This window comes from Dioscorea cayenensis, chromosome 7 (assembly GCF_009730915.1).
Source record: "Dioscorea cayenensis subsp. rotundata cultivar TDr96_F1 chromosome 7, TDr96_F1_v2_PseudoChromosome.rev07_lg8_w22 25.fasta, whole genome shotgun sequence".
NCBI lineage: Eukaryota > Viridiplantae > Streptophyta > Magnoliopsida > Dioscoreales > Dioscoreaceae > Dioscorea > Dioscorea cayenensis.
The window spans coordinates 16,305,013-16,311,932 of record NC_052477.1 but is presented as its reverse complement, the minus strand read 5'-3'; the positions used below and the strand labels follow the sequence as shown (position 1 = coordinate 16,311,932).

General features: G+C 44.1%; 1 non-coding gene across 1 annotated transcript; it reads left to right on the top strand.

The window, feature by feature from the left end:
- Nucleotides 1-3,105: 3,105 nt before the first annotated feature.
- LOC120266066 lies at nucleotides 3,106-3,212 on the top strand. The gene has a single exon (XR_005537910.1). It is a non-coding gene; the product is annotated as a small nucleolar RNA R71 (small nucleolar RNA).
- Nucleotides 3,213-6,920: the final 3,708 nt, after the last annotated feature.

Here is a 6,920-nt window from a genome sequence, read left to right as displayed (position 1 = left end):
ACGGGGCGTGAGAACCGCACGGCCACGCATCAACAATCCAAAAATACAGCTTAATAATAATACTTCTAACTTCATTCTAAACATAAATCATCATTCCAATTGAAGAAACAAAGCATTATTAACCAAATTAATCGATAGAAACTATGAATTGACGAAGAAGATGATGAAAAAAGGATTTACCGACGAGGAGGATTAAGAAAATGAAGAGCCGGCCGGAAAACTTCGCTAAAATCCTACCAAACTGACGCTATGGACTCGGAGAGTACTGTGAGAGTGTTTTCAAGTGAAAAGGAATCGTGAAGAGGGAGAGGAATCATCCTCTTTTAAACAGAACTCACAATTTTTAGCGTTCTGTGCATCCACATGGGCGTGCGGAAATTACACACGCCCGTGCGCCAGACTCACAAGGGCAGACGCACGCCCCTGTGGCTTCCCTGGACATCCGAGAAAAATATCAAGTCTTACACACGCCCGTGCAGAAATTCCCCACGGGCGTGGACATTTACATGCTCAACTCACAGGGGCAGCCGCACGCCCCTGTGTTTTCTCGGAATGGAGGGAACACCCTGCAGAGATTCGCACGGGCGTGCGGAAATTACCCACGCCCGTGTGTGGTTCACAAGGTCGCCCACAGGGGCGAGTCCATGCCCCTGTGTGCTCTCGGTAAAATCTGTCCAACTCTGCAGGAGTTTACACGCCCGTGCGGAAATTACCCACGGGTGTGCGCCAGTTGTATGGTCGTTCACAGGGGCAGCCGCACGCCCTTGTGCCTTGTCTGGATGAGCTCACAGTATACACCCATGGGCTGTGGAAATTCCACACGCCCGTGTGTTTTCTCTGGATGACTTAGAAAAACCTGCAGGCTCTGCAGAACTATTCTGAACATGTTTACACTCTCAGAGCCTGCTATATTATGCAAAATATACCAGATAAAAACACAAAATAGAACTCAAACGACCAGACTTCGCCAACTCTCAACAAAACACACAATGAATACTTTTAAAAATCCCACAACAAAATCGCAGCACAAGCACTTAAAAATTGAAACACCAACACTGAACATTTTATTCATGAAAACAAACTGAACTAAAAGGTGCGAGAACAATAAACACTTGGGTTGCCTCCCAAGAAGCGCTTGTTTAACGTCACTAAGCTTGACGTATCTTTCTTACCTCACGGGGGTTCATAAACGAAGATTGCCCTCTTACCCATGGCTTGAAAGCATGATGAGCAAAATCTCTTGAGGGTAGAGGGCGTACTCTCGGGCTTCGGACCACCTAGCAATGGTTCATCCAACTTCCTTGGCTCATGTACGTCTCCAACAATCTTGGAGCGTTTTCGGTGGCGTCTCCGAGCCCTCTTCATTTTTCGGAGCACCGTCTTCAAGATCCCCAGGGTAGATGTTTCTTCTCCTGTCGAACCAAGCATCATTACTTCTTCATTGCTCTCCTCTTGGTCGAACAAACCTTCATATGGATCCGGGTTGAACATTTGCTGCACATATTCATCAACAAGCTCATCAGTAGTGTGTAGAAAGTATAATGTGTCATCGAAATCAAGAGAATGCCGCATGGCTTAAGCAAGGCGGTATGTGAGCTTGTCATCTCCAACTCTCAATGTGAGCTCTCCGCCGTCCATGTCAATCAATGCTTTGGAAGTCCGCAAGAACGGTCTTCCAAGTATCAAGGGTACATCCGCATCCTCATCGACATCTAGCACTACAAAGTCAACCGGAAAAATGTACTTGTCCACCTTGACAAGCACGTTTTCAATGATGCCTCTTGGATGTCGTACCGTTCGGTCCACCAATTGTAAAGTTATCCGAGTAGGCCTAGGTTCTCCTAAGCTTAGTTTTTGGAAGAAAGTATATGGCATGACATTGATACTTGCCCCTAAATCCGCCAATGCCATTTCCTCACCTAAGTTGCCGATGTTACATGGAAGGATGAAGCTTCCCGGGTCTTTCTTCTTGTTCGGCATGTTATTTTGCAACACCGCCGAGCATGAAGCATCTAGCACCACTGAAGCACTCTCCTCTAATTTCCTCTTGTTGGTCAATAGGTCTTTTAGGAACTTCGCGTACTTAGGCATTTGAGCCAATGGCTCTACAAAAGGAATATTGATGTGGAGTTGCTTGAACAGACTCAGGAACTTCTTATACTGTTCATCCCCTTGGTCATTCTTCAATCTAGAGGGGTAAGGGATTCTTGGCTTGAATGGTGGGGGTGCCACCTCTTTCTCTTTGTTTACTTCCTTCTCAACCTCTACAACCTCGGGTGCGTGTTCTTTCGGCTTTTCACTCGGAAGCCTCCCTTCAACCTCACGACCACTTCTCAAAGTGATCGCCTTCACATGTTCTCTAGGATTGGTTTCCGTGTTGCTTGGTAAACTTTCATGTGGCCTTTCGGAGAGAGACTTCGCAATTTGCCCCACTTGATTTTCAAGGTTGTGCAAGGAGGCCGTGTGATTGCGAAGTGTAGCCTCGACTGATTCAAACCTTGTATTTGCCGATTGAACAAATCTAGCCAAGTGCTTCTCCAAATCCGTCATTCGGGTTTCCAAGCCTGAAATTCTGTTTTCCACTTGAGAGGCTTGTTGCTGTTGTTGGAAAGCCGATGGCTCCATGGTCTTCTGTGGTCCTTGATTGCACCATGAAAAATTGGGATGATTCTTCCAACCTGAATTGTAGGTGTTGCTGTATGGGTTCCCTTGAGGTCTCATGCCATTACCTACAAAGTCAACGTTCTCAACTGAAAAAAAAAAACCAATGACGATTGGGCAATCGGAGGGAGCATGTCCTCCACCACAACCGGTGCAATTTGTCATGGTCGCAACTCTATTCAAAGCTATAAGATCTAGCTTCTTACTCAAATTCTCCACTTGGGCCGCCAATGAAGTTACCGCATCAATTTCATGGAGACCCGGCCATCTTTTCTTCTCCCTAGCGTTCCACTCGGTAGCTATTTAACCCCATTTCCTCAATCAATTGACGAGCCTCACTCGGGGGTCCCTGCTACCTAAGGTACCTCCTGCGCCGCATCCAAGAGTTGCCTTGTACTCGGGTTCAAACCATTATAGAAGGTTTGAACAATCATCCACTCCGGGAATCCGTGTTGCAGACACTTTCGTAGGAGTTCCTTGAACCTTTCCCATGTCTCAAATAGAGACTCCAATTCCAACTGCACAAAGGATGAGATCTCATTCCTAAGCTTTGCTAATTTTCTGGGAGAGAAATAACGGGCTAGAAAAGCTTCTACCATCTCCTCCCATGTAGTGATTGATGCTCTAGGTAATGAGTGTAGCCACTGCTTTGCTCTCCCCTTTAAGGAAAATGGGAAGGCTCTCAATTTGATGGCATCATCCGTCACACCATTTATCTTCAGCATGTCGCACACCTCGAGGAAGCTCTCTATGTGACTGTTTGGATCCTCATCGTCCAAACTGTTGAATTGTGCAGACTGCTGCATTATATGGATGAATGCCAGCTTTAGCTCGAAGTTCTGAGCTATAATTGGGGGACGCGCAATACTCGATTATGTCCCCAACATTGAAGGTCTGGCATAATCGGATAGTGTTCGTTGTTGTTCATTTTGTTCTGCCATATTTTCAGATCCTTCTACTTCTAAATTAGCTGGATTATGCTGTTCTTGCACAGGTTCTTTCCCTTTTCTTCTAAGTGTACGTTCAAGCTCAGGGTCTCCTTCAATCAATATTGATGGATTCCCTCGGGTCATAACCGAGGGCTGCACCAAAAAGAAAGAAAAAGACCATCAGAACGATGATAGAATAAGAAGATATGAATTAGAATGTGTGGTGAAATAGCTAAGAAAACAAAGTGCAAAGTATCTCTAAACATCTAGCTCCTCAGCAATGGCGCCAAAAACTTGACAAGTTCCCTTAGCGTATACCCCGCAAGTGCACGGGTTTGTCGAAGTAATAATACCGGGTGAGCGGGTATCGAATCCACAGGGAGTAGGGAGTAAAGACACTTAATTCGATTCTTAGCTATGTGGAATATCAACAATGATAACTGTGACAATGATTCAATTCTCAACAATTAAAAGCAACAAGTAAGAGAGCAAAAGTAAGGAGGAGGTAAGGCAATCGATAAATATGGGGTACTCGGATGATGCTTCACCTAGGATAATCGCTTCAAGTGCAAGAACTCTCTATTATGCTTCCTAATCAATGCAATGCTGAGTCGTGGAAATCCTTACATACATAGTCCCAAATCTAAGGTCAACTATGCCTAACTCTATTCATGTCCCGGAGGAAAGATTAAATAATCTCTCAACCTCGCACTCGAATAAAGTTGCAATGAGCTCTAGGGATTAAAGATGATAAATCTTTTCCTAATTATAGACCTAACCCTTTGGTCGAGTCGGAAGGTCCCTAACCACAATTAAGCACTAGATAGTAAGATCCTCTCAACGCTTCACTCCGTTGCACGTGCAACTAGGCCCCAATGGAGGTTCATCCCTTAGACCATTCACTCTATTATGGCCGCAAAGAACTCAAGGAATGGAGGTAGAATCTATCACGTCAGAGGGGAAAGGGGACGCTCCTGTACCTCTCGACTCACCCTCTGAACCCTCTCCAACCTAGCTTTGTCTAACACTCGTGGTGTGTCACTCACTCACAAGGTTACCAACAAGAACTCTCAACCCTAGTGTCACTCTAGGGGAAATGTTCATACAATCAAGCATTCAAGGTTGGAACTCACAATAAACATCAATTTATTGAAAGCATAATAAAGAAGTTCAAAGAAACGAATACATCCTAGGGTTCACAATCACCCTAGTACCCACTAGGGGTTTAGCTCTCCATGGAGCTAAGTACAATCAAAGAAATCGAATGTAAAAGCAATGAATCCATAAAGAAACCCCCTCGATGGTCATGTCGATGGTCTTGTAGAGAGTCCTCTACTTATCGCAAGGGATCCTTTGTCCGGCCTAGGATACACCTCGCCGGATCGATGCCGACGAAAGCTCTCCCAATAACCTTCTTCCAAACGACGTGCGATGTCGGAGCCGTAAAACCTCTCCAAAACCCTAGCCAATACCCCTCAAAACCCTAGCCGAAGCCCTCTCTCAAGTTGGGGAAAAGATGGAGAACAAAAATAACAAAATCGGGGTTGAATCGGCTTTAAATAGGGCTGGAATCGGGACACGCGTTTACGTCGTGGATAATTTCCACACGCCCATGCGGACGGGACACGCGCCCGTGCGGAATTTCCACACGGCCGTGGATAATTTCCACACGCCCATGTGGATTCTCTGATTTCTCGGCCGATCGTGAGCGGTCTTTGCTACGAGTACATGCTACATTGTTGCTACGATTGCTCGCTACGACTTCGACCTGAATAACTTCCCAATTCCATATTTTTAATCGGGGAGTAGCATAAGCGGGCACACGTTTACGTCATGAATCACTTGCTTCTTCAATGATATACATGTTGGTGGAGCTCTCGTTTTTATGTGCATAAATCCCGAATGCTCGAGTGTGGCGCCTTTGTGCCCCTCAAATGGATGTGCTCACTGGAATGCTAGGGAGGTTGGCACACACTCTAGCATCTCACACCGACCTATGTCTTGGCGTTTGAACCTTAGCGAGATTTCCTCCAAAAATAGATGCATTATGATCCACATTGGCCTATTTCCTTCATACTCGGCCTCACAACCCTACCGCATAAAAGTAACATAAAAACACACATATTAGTGTAAAAACCTAAGAAAAGTAATGCTTAACATAAGGAATGAACACTTCGCATTCATATCGCACAAGCACTTATCAGAAATTGTTCCCATAAGAGCAAGCCAAAGTAGTCTGCACCATAATGTAGACAACCTATATTGGGGAGGGTACCAATATTCTTCGACACATCATCATACACAAAAATGGGAATACCCTCACCAAAGATTGTTACATAAACCCCCTCCCTCCCCCTTTCAAGAACTATGACATCGTCACCCTCCAGCCATTCATAGTGAGCAACCTAATCAATAGGGATTCAATGTGGAGGAGGTGTTTGCAAAATTCATGATGCAAGAAGATGCTAAATTTGCAACTATAGATATCACAATCTTTAATGCACAACCATCTCTTCAAATAATGGAGAATAAGATGGGAGAATCTTCCAAGACATCAGCAGAGTTATCACCGATTCATGAACCAACTATAGAAGTCCTATCTAAGAATAACATTTGAATGGAAGAGAGCAAAGATAAAATTGAGATGGAAGCACATATTGGGTTATTGGAGGTTGAAGAGGCCGATAAAGTGGCATCAATACCATTAAAGCAAATAGTAGAAGTCTTATCTCAAGATGCAATTGAATAAGAAAAGGTGGAGGATGATATCTTGTCCATGGAAAGATGTGATGAAAGTAGAAGAAACTCAATCAATCAAAATTGAAGCTATTTGCCTCAACATTGATCATTCCATCAATCATTCAATAATTTTTCAAGTGCAGAAAACAATTTCTGGGAATTGTATTTAAAGATGTGGGTAGGAAGTTAAAGCCATCTTTGAACCCATGATAAGTTTTTGAGTAGACATATTTCTCTAGATGTTTTACACGCATTGAGCATTATTTTTACCATAATTTATGTCTCATAAAGTGTATTTGGTGTTCCTTTGTGAAAATATGTTGTAAACGCCTTGAAAGAAGAAAAGGACGCAAAGATAGATTATGGAAGCACCTTTTGGGAGTTTTTGTGCAACATAAGGATCAATACATAAGAGGAGATCATACATACGGGGGTGTATGCCAACTTCCAAGAGAATTCAAGTTGAAGTATGAGTTGGAAGGGCACAAAGACAGTCACATTTCTATGTCCCGACTTGTGTGAAGAATTCAAGAATCTTCCCAATGATGGTTAGACGACGAGAAGCCTCATCACCTACCACGCGAACGTATG